At 41.7% G+C, this 16,532-nt stretch overlaps 1 pseudogene; it reads left to right on the forward strand.

Annotated features, from left to right (window-relative positions):
• The first annotated feature begins 2,515 nt into the window (after nucleotides 1-2,515).
• Nucleotides 2,516-3,001, forward strand: LOC103076529 (60S ribosomal protein L21 pseudogene; annotated as a pseudogene).
• Nucleotides 3,002-16,532: the final 13,531 nt, after the last annotated feature.

Genomic DNA, 16,532 nt, shown 5'->3' on the forward strand with positions numbered 1-16,532 from the left:
CAAGCTGCTCAAACTAGGCATAAAGTCCAAGGATAATTCAGTAAAGGCACTTTAATGAGGGGCTTAAATGGTGTGGGATATGCAAGCAGCTCCTGTTCATAAAATGTGGATTCTCTGGAGCAGTGGTTTCCAACCTTGGCTGAGCATTAGAAAGCCCTGGGGAGCTTTTGCAAACTACCAACGCAAGACTCCATCAACCAGAAAATCTGACTTTTTTGAGATTCCAACATACATACTGTCCCCAACTTATGATGGTTCGACTCCTGATATTTTGACTTTACAATGATGTGAAAGTGATATGCACTCAGTAGGACCCATACCTGGAATTTCGAATTTTGATTTCTGGGCTATCAATATGCAGTACAATATTCTCTCATGATCCTGGGCAGTGGCAGTGAACCAAAGCTCCCAGTCAGCCAAGGGATCATAGAAGTAAACAACCAATACAGTTACAACCATTCCTTACCTGCAAAACCTTTTTGTTTTTCACTTTCAGTACAACTTTCAATCAATTACATGAGATAGTCAACACTTCATTATAAAATAGGCTTCCTGTTAGATGATTTTGCCTAATGGCTAATGTAAGTGTTCTGAACACGTTTATGGTAGGCTAACCTAAGCTATGATGTTTGGTAGGTTAAGTGTATTAAATATGTTATTGGGGGTGGTGGTGGGGGCTTGCAGGATATCAGTTCCCCGACCAGGGATTGAACCTGGGCCATGGCAGTGAAAACCCGGAATCCTAACCGCTAGGCCTCCAGCGATCTCCCTATTAAATGCATTTTTGACTTAATGATATTTTCAACTTACAATGGGCTTATGGGGACGAAACTCCATGGTAAGACAAGAAGCCAAGTCTGAGAACTACTGACTAAACACAATAGATGTGTTGTACATCCTTCATGGAATCCTCTATGAATATTATTTCTTCCTCAGTTTTTCATAAGTTCAAGGTTATGACAGTTAAACATATATTTGCATGGCTAATATTTTCTGAATGCCTGCTATGTGCCAGGCAGGTGCTGTATAGTGCCCCTGAGAATTAATGTGTGACTCAACCTCCATCCTCGAGGAGCTGACATTTGATCCACATTATGAACACCCCAGCTGGTGACCACAAGAAAGGGAGGTAAGTGAGGAGATGGGGGGAACACACGGCAGGCAAAAGAGGCAGCCCTGAGTTGGTGGGGAGCTCCCGGTAGAACGTATAGCTCATCTGAGCCCTGAAGGAAAGGTTCATCAGGAAAGAGGAGGGTGGAGAATGGTGCAGTGCGTTCAATATTTTTCTCAGTGATTTGGGTGAGTACAGTCATCCCGTGGTATCGCAGAGGAATGGTTCCATGACTCACCATGGATACCCAAATCTGTGGATGCGCAAGTCCCATAGTCAGCCCTCCATATCCCAGGTTCTGCACTTGAGGATTCAACCAACCTCAATACTGTATTTACTGAAAAAAAGCTGCCTATAAGTGTACCCACGCAATTCAAACCCATGTTGCTCAAGGGTCAATTGTATTAGTAAATATACATTATGCACGTGAGGTGCCATCCTTCTCTGGAACAGCTGGAGGAGTAGCCCTTCTGCTGCATGGCTGAATTGGAACCCGAAGCATGCTGGCAGGGAAGAGGAACCCAAAGAAAAACTAAATGAGACACGGGAGCAGGGGAAGGCAACGCAGAAGTGTGAACAGCACCGAAGAGTGTCTACCAGCGGCTTTGCATATGCTCTAATTTCATCCCACCATAACACTGTAAGAATTTGACATTTTACAATTGAAGAAAATTAGGTTTATCATGTCAAGCCCTGAGTTGTCATGGCCAAGTATGGGCCCAGAACATAGCCCAGGCCTGACCCACTCCCAGGTCCGGATTCTTTCCATTATTCAACGTATACCAAGGCTTATACTTGGATTCAATACGTCGACTGCTCATATATGAGATGGGAAGACTCGGTTCAACAGCAGCTCCTGTGGGGGAAAATGTTAATAGCTATAAGCTGAAGCACAAGTCTTAGGTGTGTAAGTAGGAGTGTGAGAGGCAGATGGTGTCATGGGAAGGATCCAGTGTTTGGAATCGGGATACCTGGGCTCAAAATTCAGCTTCAATACTTACTAGGTGTGTGATTTTGGGCAAGATACTGTGCATTCCTGAGTCTCAGTTTCCTAATCTATAAAAAGGGGATAATAAGGCCTATATCACAGGATCGTTGTGAAGATTACAGATAATGTAGGTACAGACAAGAAGCAGATATTTACATTACTCAGTTATTACACATAACTGAGAAAAGACATATCCGGAATATATCAAAAACTCCTAAATAAGTTTTTAAAAGACAGACAATCCAATTTTTAAAGTAGTCAGAAGACTTGAAGGGGCACTTCACAAAAGATGATATGCAAGTGGCCAGTAAGCACACGATAAGATACTGAACAGTATTTATTGTGAGGGAAATGCAAATTAAAACCACTGAGATAGCTTCTTTTCGGCTGGAACCGCCATCTTCCAGTAATTCGCCAAAATGACCAACACAAAGAGAAAGAGGAGGGGCACCTGCTACATGTTCTCTAGGCCTTTTAGGAAACACAGAGCTGTTCCTTTGGCCACATACATGCGAATCTACAAGAAAGGTGATATTGTAGATATCAAGGGAATGGGCACTGTTCATAAAGGAATGCCCCACAAGTGTTACCATGGCAAAACTGGGAGTGTCTACAATGTTACCCAGCATGCTGTTGGCATCCTTGTAAACAAACAAGTTAAGGGCAAGATTCTTGCCAAGAGAATTAATGTGCATATCGAGCATATTGAGCACTCTGAGAGTCAGGATAGCTTCCTGAAACAGGTGAAGGAAAATGACCAGAAAAAGAAGGAAGCCAAAGAGAAAGGTACTTGGGTTCAACTGAAGCTCCAGCCTGCTCCACCCAGAGAAGCACACTTCATGAGAACCAATGGAAAAGGGCCTAAACTGTTGGAGCCCATTCCCTATGAACTCATGGCATGATGGGTGTAAAGAAAATAAAAGACCTGGACTGTAAAAACAAACAAAAAACACTGAGATACTGGTATACTACCAACACAATGATTAAATGAACATGGTTGCCAATGCCAAGTGCTGGCAAGGAAGTGGAGCAACTGGAACTCTAGTAAGTTTGTCCTGTGATACAAACACTTTGGGTAACTGGCAGCATCTACTAAAGTTAAACCAACCCCACAACCTAGCAATTTCACTTCTGGGCACTATCTCAATAGAATGAGAGCTTATGTCCACCAAAAGGCAAGTACATGAATGTCCACAGCAGCTTTATTTATAATAGCTCCAAACTGGACACAACCTGAATGTCCATCGATAGTAGACAGGATAAATAAATTGTGGTGTATGCATATAATGTTCTCCTATATAGCAATGAAAAATAATGAACTACTCTCATAGACATAACATTGAGCAAGTACAGTACTGTTTCTGGGGTGGGTGCTGGAAGTGTTCTATATTTTGATCTGGGTGGCAGTCACCTGGCTGTGTAAATACATATGTAAAAATTCAGTGTGTTCACTTAAGACTCATGCACTTTAATGTATGCAAGTTTAACCTCAATAAAAAAAAGTAAACAAAAAGTTATTGTATGTCATGTGCTTGGCACAGAGTGGGCACTCAATAAATAGCTGTCAAAACTCTCCTTTTCTAGAGAAGAGGAGGCAGCAAACTCATTGCACTGTGTGCTGATTAGGCCACTTGGGAGCCTCCCTTTTTAAGAGGGTCACTGACAATCAGAGCATGATATGATGGGGAGATAAGGATGGCAAGGGGTCTGGAACACATAGTAAATGAGGAATGGCTGAAGGAAGTGGAGAGAATGTTGGGGACAATAAAACTTAGGAAGAAAATGAAGAATGTCTTCAGGTAGTCAATGGCACTCTGTAGAATGGGAATTAGACATTTCCTTTGTGGTTCTAGGGCAGTGATTCTCAAACTGAAGCTGCAACTGAATGCCCTGGAGGACTTATTAAAACAGATTACTGAGCTGCACTCCCAGAATTTCTGATTCAGCAGGACCACGAATCTGCTTTTCTAGCAAGTTCCCAGGCCAAGCTGCTGCTGGTCCAGGGACACACTTTGCTAGTGTAACTGAGCAGGGCAGAACTCTCACAGCAAGCGTTTGCAGCAAAGTAAGTGTTTGTTGCAGGGCACCAAGCAAGGAAGTGGAAGACAAGCCGAAGGTCCACTCCCACTTGGTCCTTGAGTTAGGGGTTTTTAAAAGGGAAAGACAAAGAAGCTGGGGTTAATCGCCATCTTTTTAATTTATTTTTTAATTTTATTTATTTATTTTTTTTGCGGTATGCAGGCCTCTCACTGTTGTGGCCTCTCCCTTTGCGGAGCACAGGCTCCGGACGCGCAGGCTCAGCAGCCATGGCTCACGGGCCCAGCCGCTCCGCGGCATGTGGGATCTTCCCGGACCGGAGCACGAACCCGTGTCCGCTGCATCGGCAGGTGGACTCAACCACTGCGCCACCAGGGAAGCCCCAGTCACCATCTTGTGACAGTTCTTACTCATAGTTTTGGGAGTCAGGATGCCTAAGGCTTATGAATCTCTTGTCCGGTGGTCCATGACCCAGGGGTCTTTTAGCTCATCTTGCCCAGGAGAAACAATCTGAGTCTGAACATTAATGATGTTATAGACAACAGCAATTTTAGTCATCTGGCTCTGGGTGATCAGTGTTCAGTTAGGACACAACTGAGGTCAGAGGGGACAAGACAAGGAATAAAGTTTTGGATAGAGAGGTTAATCATAAACTCAGCAGGGGAACTTGGTTTGAGGGGACTCAGTTTCAATCCCTACTCCTGTTTTGACTTTCTCCAAATCTTTGAGGGAATGGGGCAATGACTCCTCTGGTTACTTTCTGCTGAAAAGGGGCATAGTCCTGCCTCAATTTGGGGAATGGAAATATTGTACACCGAGTTGGAAATATCCCCACGTTCCAGGTTTTGGATCTAAATCTTGCATAATTAAATTCTTAGTGCCTTCGTCTACCCATTTTGGTGCAATAGTTTATAGCACATTTTATGCTCGGGTACCCAATTAGGAGTAGGAGGAAGAGTGACAACCTGAACTTTTTTTCCCTTTTTGTAACTTGAACTTTAAGAAACCTTGGAAAATAGATCTCCTTCCCTGAGAAATTCAAGAAAATAAGCCTGAAAACCAGTCTGAATCTGGCACTTCTGGAGAGACTTATAGTAAAGAGTTGCCTAATTTTATCTAAGTAGGTTCTAACTTCAGTTGTAGTATTAATATACAAATAACAGGAGCTATTGGCCACTACACATATGACTCCCTTTTCTACTAAAATCTAATCTAAAGCAATTTTATTGTCTAGTACTATTCTGGGTGAAGAATCTAGTGCCTTCTGCTGGGAGGCTATGACTTGAGCTGTTTCATTTGTTACTATTCCCGAAGATATAAAAGGAGAGTTTGAGACCATAAGATTGCAGTTGCAGTTGCTAGAAGATATTGTTTTTGAGAATAGCTGATGATGTCCTTGAGTCTGATACAGTTCAGAAAATTCAAGTTTCATTAATACAGGAATGTGTCTAAAACCATATCCACAATGGCCATCCAGCTCTATTTTGGATGCCTGAACCAATGTTACTCTATTTTTGATTTCAGAATGCATTCTTCTCCTTAATGGTTGAAGCAGATGTACAATGCATGTTTGATAGGCCACAACACAGGTGGTTCTAATTAGCATAAAGTTTAAGTTAAATCATGTATAAGCCAGAATGACTTCCCCATTCTTCGATACGTGAAAATTTCTTCTATCATTTCCCCTTGTGTTTGCAAATCTTTCAAAAGAAAGCATTGTGATCAAAAATACTTGTCCCCCCAATGCCAGGGTGGTTGTTGCCTGCCCTAGGTTCACCACGTCCCTTGGTGCCTCCTTTTGTTTATATATATTTGCCTAGTTATCACGTTAAGAGAAAACTAATCAGACACAGTGAACAAGCTCAGAGGTATGCTAATGGGGAAACACCTTATAGACTATACATTTTTACCAATTATACCAAATTGTCGCACAAATATTGTACATGTGCTTCTAGCAGTAGACTTAAAGCAAGCAGTGATATATGTCATGGGTAGTTATACTCTGTGACAACTTCACTAGAGAATTTTCTTTCTATCCTGAACAGGGGTCTCCAACCCACAGGCCGTGGACTGGTACCGGTCGGTGGCCTGTTAGGAACTGGGCCGCACAGCAGGAGGTGAGCAGTGAGCGAGCGAGCGAGCGAGCAAAGCTTCATCTGCCACGCCCCATCTTTCCCCATCAGTCACACTACTGCCTGAACCATCCCCCACCCATCCATGGAAATATTGTCTTCCACGAAACTGGTCCCTGGTGCCAAAATGTTTGGGGACCACTGATCCTGAACATTGGAGCCAATAGTATGGTTACAAGTAAAATAATAGCTTCCAATTTTGATAAGGAGACATACATTTGGTAAAAAGTTCAATTGAACTAGTAGGATGCGTCTTACGGGTCTGGTCTGGATTCTTGGGTCAGCTGTCTGCTACTGCTGTCATCATCTTTTTTTTTTTTTTTAAGATGTTGGGGGTAGGAGTTTATTAATTAATTAATTAATTTTTGCTGTGTTGGGTCTTCGTTTCTGTGCGAAGGTTTTCTCTAGTTGTGGCAAGCGGGAGCCACTCTTCATCACGGTGCGCAGGCCTCTCACTATCGCGGCCTCTCTTGTTGCAGAGCACAGGCTCCAGACACACAGGCTCAGTAGTTGTGGCTCATGGGCCTAGTTGCTCCGCGGCATGTGGGATCCTCCCAGACCAGGGCTCGAACTCGTGTCCCCTGCATTAGCAGGCAGATTCTCAACCACTGTGCTCTCAGGGAAGCCCTGTCATCATCATTTTATGCTGATGTCACTTGGGGTTATCAGCCCTTTCTATAGAACTGATCAGGGCAGAGGCCCTTCTTAAAGGAAATATGAAGTCAAAAGTCAATTCCATTCAGTTTTACTGAGATTGAGCTACTTAGGACTACCTATTACAGGGCCTTTCTTCTAAGTTGGAGCAGTCCTTTCCCATATGCATAATCTCTTGGTTGCAAGTTCTGGGGTATCTGATCTTCATCCAAGGATAGATTGCTGTGGTAAACTTCAGAAACAAACAGAGTATCCTTTTAATAATTCAATTAAACTTTACAATAATGTAACATACCAAGAAGGAGCTGTCTGGGAAGTGAGTCTTAAGCAGTAAACACAGACTTCAATGAACAAAACTAGAATTTAATATCCACTGAAACATAATCTTTTTTTCTAAAATTACCCTCATTTCTACCAAATAAAGACCAATTTTTTTTTTGCAACATAAGTCTGGTTTCAAGCTTGGCCTGATTATTTACATACATGTTATTGATCACAAAGGCTATTTTATTTTATTTTATTCTTTTGGCCACACCACACAGCTTGCGGGATCTTAGTTCCCCGACCAGGGATTGAACCCAGGTCCCTGCAGTGAAAGTACCAAGTCCTTACCACTGGACTGCCAGGGAATTCACAAAGGCTATTTTAAATTAGCTGTGTTGGAATTTTTCATAAGATACCTCAGATTGAACTTTTAAGAAGCCTCTCAAGACTGGGAAAGCCATACCAAGGACTTGCCGTCAGATTCTGACTGTGATATCTACAGATTTGGGTGAATTCCTTTCTTCTCAGTTTCCCTAACATATCTTGAGATTCCTGCACCAGTAAGGAGGTGGCCTTTCTTGTTCAACTGTAAAGGCTATTGGGAACTTAAGCGTTTCCAATTTCTAGAGGGATCAGGTAGAGAGAAAAGGTAAATGTTTCAATTCTGCTTACAAATGTATAATTTACCAAATTGCTGTAAGTCATGATTAGCTTAAGGGGAATGGTTTCCTTACATTTGGAAAACATAGATTAAAAGCCAGCAGTATCTCAGACCAACAAAACATTAAAAATTATAACCATATTAATCAGATCACTCAGTCCTATGTAACTAATCCTTTTTGTTAACAGTTTTATGAAGCCATCAGGTTTTCCATTAGAATTCTTTAATTTCTTACTCAGTTCAGCAGTATGATCTGAAAGTTATCAGAAATCTGGACTTGTCAGAAAGTTCTTTCTATGAATCTTCTTGAAGATGAAGCATTTTTGCAAAAGCACTAGTGTAGAACAATAACTGTCCATGAATGACAAAAGACTTTAAAAGGCGCAAAGATCTGATTACATTGCAATGACAAAGAAATCTGATTATTTTTGTGACATATGATATTAAAGGAATATAACATTATATCAGGACATATTCAAACCTTAGAAATTTCATATAATTTCTAGAAAATTTATATTAATGCCATTTTACCTATGAAATATAACCTAAGAATGTTTATTACCACTCCTTTGACAATGTTTCTCATGTAATTTAACATTCCAAGTAATCCTAAATTAGTTTAATAGCTCTCTCTCAGATGCCTCAGAAGTCCTTGGAAACATCCCAAAGTTAGCTGGAGGTCAAAGGAACTTCAATTAGAATTTGATATTTGGGAAGTTTGTCAAGAATATTTAAAAAAAAATTTAAAACACTGGGTGAAATAGAATCATGGGTCACTGTGAAACAATACTTATTCACTTAACAAAAGTGATAGTAAATGATTTCAAAGGCAAATACAGAAAGTTACAACGGGTCACTTAAAAGGTGAAGAAACTTACAGTCTGTTTTCAAAAGCAGCTCAATATTCCAAGAAAACTTTGTACTCTTAACATAGGGGAAACAAATCCTAGTTGTGCACCATTTTATCTTTAATATTAAAATTTACTTAATCAATTAAATGTACTCTAATTTTAGTCAGTCCTGACCACACATGGAATTGCCTTCTAAGGACTCTTTTTTTCTTATAAACCTTGTACACTTCCTATATTCATATTAATTTGTCTCTTATTTTCTTTCCCATTTAGAAATAATGAGGGGCTTCCCTGGTAGCCCAGTGGTTAAGACTCCACGCTTCCACCACAGGGGGGCACAGTTTTGATCCCTGGTCAGGGAACTATGATCCCACATGCTGCATGATGTAGCCAAAAAAAACAAAGTGAAATAAATTTTAAAAATTAAAGAAAAAAGAAATAATCAGCTTTAGGACAAAATTATTTTCTTTTCCCTTAATAAAATGCATTTCCATTCCTTATACCTTCTTTTCCCTCACATACAAAGATGTTTTCCTTATTAATTTTCAGTAGTTTTAATTACATATATTAATTAGAATTCTTAACCTTTAAAAACCTTAGTTTCCAGTGAAAACTTAAAAGGAAACAGTTATGAACTGTCTTTTACATAAGCATTCTATCCCTACTCATGTTTCTCTTCAGGTCATATAAATCTTTTGCCTTTTACATTAGCATTCTGTAGACTGGCAGACATAAATAGTACTTATTGTTTCAAAAAACACATGCTTTCTTATAGAAAATATCTTGGTGTGGCACCAAAAATATTTATTAATAGTCCTAAATATCTTTAGCTTTCTGTAAAAAGAAGCCTACATTCAGTAATTAATGTTCCAGTATCTTATTTTACTTGGAAGTGACCTAGATATTTAATAAACTTCCATCATTTAACTTAATTTAGCAAAACTCTAAAGCTTCAAGCTACCAAAAATCTGGAGAGACTTTTCTTTTTTTTTAACAAACACTGGTGAAGAAGGATAATATTTCAAGTCAGAAATATTTTCTCAAGGACATTTTATATAGAGATTTTTTGTCTTCATAAGTTTTTATTTTCTCTTAGATAATTCTATCATTTCAAGACTTAACACTTATTCTTTTTTTTTAATTTAATTTTATTTATTTTTTCTACAGCAGGTTATTAGTTATCTATTTTGGAGAAATTATTTTTAAGTAGACATTCCTAAAACATAATTATTCCTAAAGAGTTTACCTAAAAACTCTCATTTCATTTACATTTAATTTACTTATAAAAATTTCATTATATCAAGTTATTTTTCTTGATGACAAATTTTTGTAACAGAAATAATAAGATCCCTCACAGATACAGAGAACAAACTGGTGGTTACCAACGGAGAGGGGGAAGGGGGAGGGGCAAGATAGGGGTAGAGGGTTAAGAAGTACAAACTACTATGTACAAAATAAATAAGCTACAAGGATATATTGCACAGCACAGGGAATATAGTAAATATTTTATAATAACTATAAATGGAGTGTATCCTTTAAAACTTGTGATTCACTATATTGTACACCTAAAACTTACATTATATTATAAATCAACAATACCTCAATAAAAAAAGAAAAAACAGAAAGGAAGAAATAAGATCTTTTTTGACTTTCAGTAAACCTAGGTATAATAAAAGTATTAATGTTGATGACTCTAAAGACATGTCTATGTTAATTAAACCAACAAGCTTAAACTAACTTTATTATTATTTTTTTTTTAATATAAATTTATTTATTTATTTTTGGCTGTGTTGGGTCTTCGTTGCAGCGTGCGGGCTTTCTCTAGTTGCGGTGAGCAGGGGTTACTCTTCATTGCGGTGCGCGGGCTTCTCATTGCGGTAGCTTCTCTTGTTGCCGGGTGCGGGCCCTAGGTGCACAGACTTCAGTAGTGGTGGCACGTGGGCTCAGTAGTTGTGGCTCGCGGGCTCTAGAGCGCAGGCTCAGTAGTTGTGGCGCATGGGCTTAGTTGCCCCTTGGCATGTGGGATCTTCCTGGACCAGGGATCAAACCCGTGTACCCTGCATTGGCAGGCGGATTCTTAACTACTGCACCACCAGGGAAGTTCCTTAAACTAACTCTAATACCAGATAATAATTTAATACTGAATATTTTGCAGATCACACGAACCTGAAATTAATTTTGGTTAGTTTCTTTTCTATTTCTTTCTTTTTTTTTTTGTATTTTTTTCACATTAGTTTTTAATCGAATCATATTAATGACAAAATAAATATGTGCTTGTTTTTTTATTAGTTTATTTTATATCTTTTCTATTTCTGAGAATTTAAATAAATGCTTAATTTCCTTTCAGCCAATTAAACAGAGTTCACTTACAAATTAATTTTGATAATACCATCCAAAGGAAAAGACATATATTTGTAACACACACATAGACATATAGACAGACACAGTCTCATAGCTTCATTTTAAAGCTTAGTCATGAAACAGGTATTATAATATAAAACTCACTAGTTTATAAATAACAGTTGGAATAAGTTAAGTTTAAAATGGTCTCTTTTCTCTTTTTTTCCCTCAGTCTGAGGAATTGGAAATTGTGTAGATAAGAGGAAGATAAAATTTCCTGAGAGCAGTGGTAGAATATTTACATCTCAAAGGCACAGGTAGAGAAAAGCAAGTTTTTCCTAGAAGCACGTGTTCCCTTAGGGTCAGAATTCTGAAAAGATGTTTTATCAAGTCGGCAACCCAGTTTTGGGGAACTGTAACTAAAGGTGGTCTAATTTTGTATTATCCTAAAAGGCTATTTTTAGGAGCTGAACTTTTGTTTGTCATGTCTGCCAATTAAAATACTGCATCTTCTTTGACAGAAATATACACTCTCTCTCTCTCTGTCTCTCTCTCTCTGTCTCTCTCTCTCTCTCTCTCTCTCTCACACACACACACACACACACACACACACACACACACACACACACACGACAGATGTCAAACCGATTCCAAAAGGTTTAAAGCCAAACCAATTCCAAAAGCAACCTTAGGCTCATACTTTTATCAAACTCAATCCCTCCCCCAATACCCAGCAATGGGCCTAGGAGGGCATCAATATACAAGCCTAAAAGTTTTTGGCCTACACCATTGTGCTGGTTGTTTACCAGTAGATGTCTTCTAATCCAAAAACCATTCCTTCACCGCAAGCCTGGAATATTGCCTAGGCTGATGCTTGGTCAAAAAAGGAATTCCCCAGTTGGATCTCCTGGCCAAAAGAGCCTAAGCTGCCGGATCTGCTAAGGGAAGACTGCACTGGCAGAGGGCCACAGACCACAGGCACTAACTTCAGAGGAACCTGAGAGGTCCCTTCATGGTCGCCAAATGATAACCTAGCAAAAGGGCTCATGAGCCCACCAAGTAGAAAGCCAAACTCTGAAAGCAGGTGTTACAGCAAAATAAGAGTTTATTGCAGGGCACCAAGCAAGGGAGTGGGAGATAAGCCTCAGATCCACTCCCACTTGGTCTTTGAGTTAGGGGTTATTAAAGGGGAAGGAAAAGAAGCTGGGATTAGTCGTTTTATGATAGTTCTTAATCATAATTTTGGGAGTCAGGATGTCCAAGGTTTATGTGTCTCTGGTTTGGTGGTCCATGACCCAGGGGTCTGTTAGCTCATCTTGCCCTGAAGAAACAACCTGAGTCTGTACATTAATGATGTTATCGACAACAGCAATTTTAGTCATCTGACTCTGGGTGATAAGTGTTTAGTTTGCACAGGATAGAGGCCAGAGGGGATAAGATGGGGAATAGTTTTGGACAGAGAGGTTAATCATAAACTCAGAAGGGGGACTCAGTTTTAGGGGGATTCAGTTTCATTAGCCACTGTTCTAGCGTACAAGACCAAGAGATCATTTTGAGTTGTTGTTGATGATAATAAATATAATAATAATAATATTAACAATAATCTATTGAGAACCTAGGGTACTAGCTCCTGTGTTATACACTCTGTCTACATTTTCTCTCAGTAAGGGAGGAATTATTCTCCCCATTTTAGAGAGGAGAAAACCGAGGCTCAGTTTTTCACAGGTCTTATAAATTCTTCTCACTAGATTCTTCTGACTTCAAGCCTGAGCATGCTGAAGCTGTGGCTACCTGCAGGGATGCTATAAATGGAATTCCGTTTCTGAGTGGGAGGTTGCACTAGATAATTTCAGAGAGTCCTTCCAACTCTCAAATTTAGACTAGCTTCAACTAGCACTTTTAAGCACCAACTAAATGCCAGGTGCCATGCAACATTCTCTCCAGGATGCGTGTGGCCACTGGTCTAACTCTTAAGATGCTTCTGGGCCATTTCACCTGCTCCTATTCCTCTTGGCATCTGCAGCGACCACCCCACTCACCCTCCATGCAGATAAGAACTCAGTTCATCTGGATATTTGTACACACACCTATCTCTGCTGAGTTCATGTGTGGTAGGGTGGCTGGGTCATCTGGGTGCAGTCCTTGGCACCAAGCTGTCTTCAACCTACCCCATGCCACCCCCAGACAGAACCTGCCAATTCACTCTCCAAGTCTGACCAGCCGGGCAATGATGTGGAGCAGAACACAAAATCCGGAAGTAGGGGAGGGGCAGCCTCATGCCCTAGAGAGGCCAGAGGAACTGCAGGATATGCTTAATGATCTTGAACTGGAGACTTCACTCTACTGCTCCTGCCTGGCCTCCTGAGAGTCTGGGAAGCAGAGATCAGAGGGCCCTGGGGACGAGGGCAGGTCCATGGTCACTTAGAGGATCCTGCCAAGCATGACATCAGGCCCAAGTCCAAGTGACTCCCCTCTAGGCTGCTATAATCAGAACTTTTCTTTTTGTACATTTTCGTAACATTTAAGGTTTTCAATCCTAACAGAAACAGTAACAAAAACAAAATGCACATCATGTGCATTTCTACACTAAGGAATCTGGGCAGCCGTGATCACGGTGAGGGTACCTAGTTCTTATTTCACTTTGTGTTACATTACCTTGTTTGCTTTCTCCTTGAGTATTTCTAGGATGTCGATCACCTATCCATAGTCCAAGACATGCAGTTGATTTATTGCTTGTAAACTTCCAGGTGTTAGCAGGAGTCAGTGTAGTGCAAACATCTCTCACCAAGGAGTCAATCCCCACACCCAGTGAAGAACAAACCCCATGGCCCCTGCCTTGAAAAAGCAGCAGTAAACAGGTAATTAGCAATGATTTATGTTGGGAGCCCCAAGGAGGGACTCTAGGAAGGTCAGGGAAAGCTTCCTGGAGGAGATGATGCTTGAAGCAAAAGAACAGATTTCAGGCAAGAGTTTGAGAACACTTCACTCCTTCAGATTCTTTCTGCCAGTCTATTCAGTCTTCCATATTTGGGGGTCTCAAACTGCTTTCCAGAGCTTGTGAGAGGGAAGGGTAATTTCCTTCCAATTTAGAAGGAGGTAAATCAGAGAATGGCTAAGGGACTACCCAAGGTTTTCTTTCAAATTTAAGAATGACCAAAGGGTACCCAGCTAGGGCTAGACGTTTGAATACACAGCACAAAGGCAATATAGGATAGACTCTGCCCTTGGGAAACTTGTTATTACTGGGAGATTTGGTATGTAAATGAAAATCAAAAATAATTGCAAAGGTGTTATATAAATAATTCAGTTCCCACCTACTTATCCAGGACTTGCTATCTGCAAGGTGTTCTGTGAGGCACTGGGTAAAGGAAGGGAGTTAGAAATATAGGTAAATATAGTCCCAGCCCTTAAGAACCCACAGTTTAATTGGCTGCAGGAGAGGCAGGGTGGCAGAAACAGGAAGCTAACACTTGGTTAAATGTAATAGCTGACACTATGAAGACTGGAGGGTGAAAGGAGTGGAGGGGGCTTGCTAGAATTTGGGGGCTGGATAGAGTTTTGCTGAGAAAGCTTCCTGGAGGAGGTGGACAATGTGATTCTGGAAAACAGAGGAGACAGAGAAAGAGAAGAAGAAAGAGCACATAAGCAAAACCTTTTCACATACTTGCCTTTCCTGATTCAGTACAGTAATCACCTCTTCCATGAAGCCTTCCCAGGCATAATTAGACACTGCCCAGCTCCCCTCCAGGCTCTCAAGGCATGCCTATTACAAAGTGTACCTTATTGCTTGTTTCCTTATCTGTTTTTCTCCGATCAAGGGCCCCACACCACCAAAGGAAGGAAGGAAGGAAGGAAGGAAGGGAGGGAGGGAGGGAGGGAAGGAAGAAGGGAAGGCCTTTCACTATAAGGTGACTGGGTACTGCATTCACAGTGGGGTGTCTCACTTTGTTTTTGTTTATTTATTTTTACTTTTTACTATTTTATTGAAGTATAACTCACATACGGTGAAAGGCACAAATCATAAGCATACAGCCCGATGAATACTTACATGTTTACAGCTGTGTAGCCACCACCCAGATCAAGTTATAGAATGCTTTTAGCATTCCAGACATGGTGGGCTTCCTCACTGACCTGAGTCACTGCCACTGTGGCCCGAGGATCTGAACCAGTAGGGTGATGTAACTGGGAAGCACCATCCAAGAAAATTATGAAAGAATTTCAGGAATTTGGGCTGGAAAAGCCAAGTGTGGCGGAGCGGGGTGGGAGAGGGGCCTGGGCTCTGATGCCGGCACTCCAGGCAGCGTCTTTCTGTACTTACTTGGCAGGTATGAACGGGAGGCCCACAGGTGCGCCACACTGGAGAAAGACTTTGTGGTCCTCAAAAAGGTGAGGGTGGGGTCAGCTGCTCTACCCGAACCCCGAGCATCCACCGTGCACAGAGCCCGGTCCTGGGCTGGGAGGGCAGTGGGTGGGAGATCCTCACACACGACATGCTGTCACACTGCCTATAGGGACCCTCTGAGGAAATGGGACATCTACATAGACACAGGGGGACCCCAGGACAAGATCCAACTGAGGGACTATGTGATGAGCTCTGGTGTCACTGTGGAAGAGGGTGGGGAGGGAGTGGAAGAAACAGAACTGGTTGGGATGAATCAGGGAAGGCTTCCTGAAGGTGGTGTGGGTCAGTGTCAGGCAAAAGAGAGAGCAGGGCAGGGCGGGGCTGGAGGAGGAAGGAGTGGGAGCTGGAGACGGCCATGGGGTGGGTGTTGGGCAGTGTGTGAACAGAACTCCTGGGTCAGAGTGGGACCCCCAAAGAGGGAGTGGGGGTATATGGCTTTTATCTTCCTGTCCCCAGGATGTGGACGGAGTTCTCTCGAGCAAGATGGAGTTGGAAGGCAAGGTGGAGGCTCTGAAAGAGTACATCTGCTTCTCGAGGCGTCTCTATAAAGAAGTACGGATCACTAAGGGCAGAAGTGATGGTCTGCCAGGGGCAGGTGGGCGGGAGGGAAGGGGACAGGGTGGGCAGGCTCCTGTGGCGATAGTGGGAGTGGCTGGGGGGGGGGGGGGGGGGGGGGGGGGAGTGGTGGTGGGTGAGATCACTATGTGTGTGAAGGGCTAACACGCACAAAGCAATAGTCTTGTCCTGTGGGTGGCAGTGGGGAGCCACAGGGAGAAGCGTTTCAGTTCCACATAAAACCTTTCCTACAACCAGAGCTGAACCACATTGGAGGCAGCTCCCCAGGAAATGATAAGTAAGGTCCCCATCAGTAAGAGGTATCAGTTAAGAACAATACTGACAAGCATTTATCAGCAATGATGGGGTGGGGATACGGGACTGAACTGGAGATGCTTCCTTCCAACTCTGAAGCTTCTGTGGTTCTGGAATTCTTTGAGAGTGGCAGAGAGGACTCAAACATTTGCAGTTATTATTTAGTTTTGCTTTTCCCCCCCAGAGGATAACTTTTTACTTAATTGCAAGTACTGTGCAGGC

Source organism: Lipotes vexillifer, unplaced genomic scaffold (assembly GCF_000442215.2).
Source record: "Lipotes vexillifer unplaced genomic scaffold, Lipotes_vexillifer_v1.1 scaffold1122, whole genome shotgun sequence".
Lineage (NCBI taxonomy): Eukaryota > Metazoa > Chordata > Mammalia > Artiodactyla > Lipotidae > Lipotes > Lipotes vexillifer.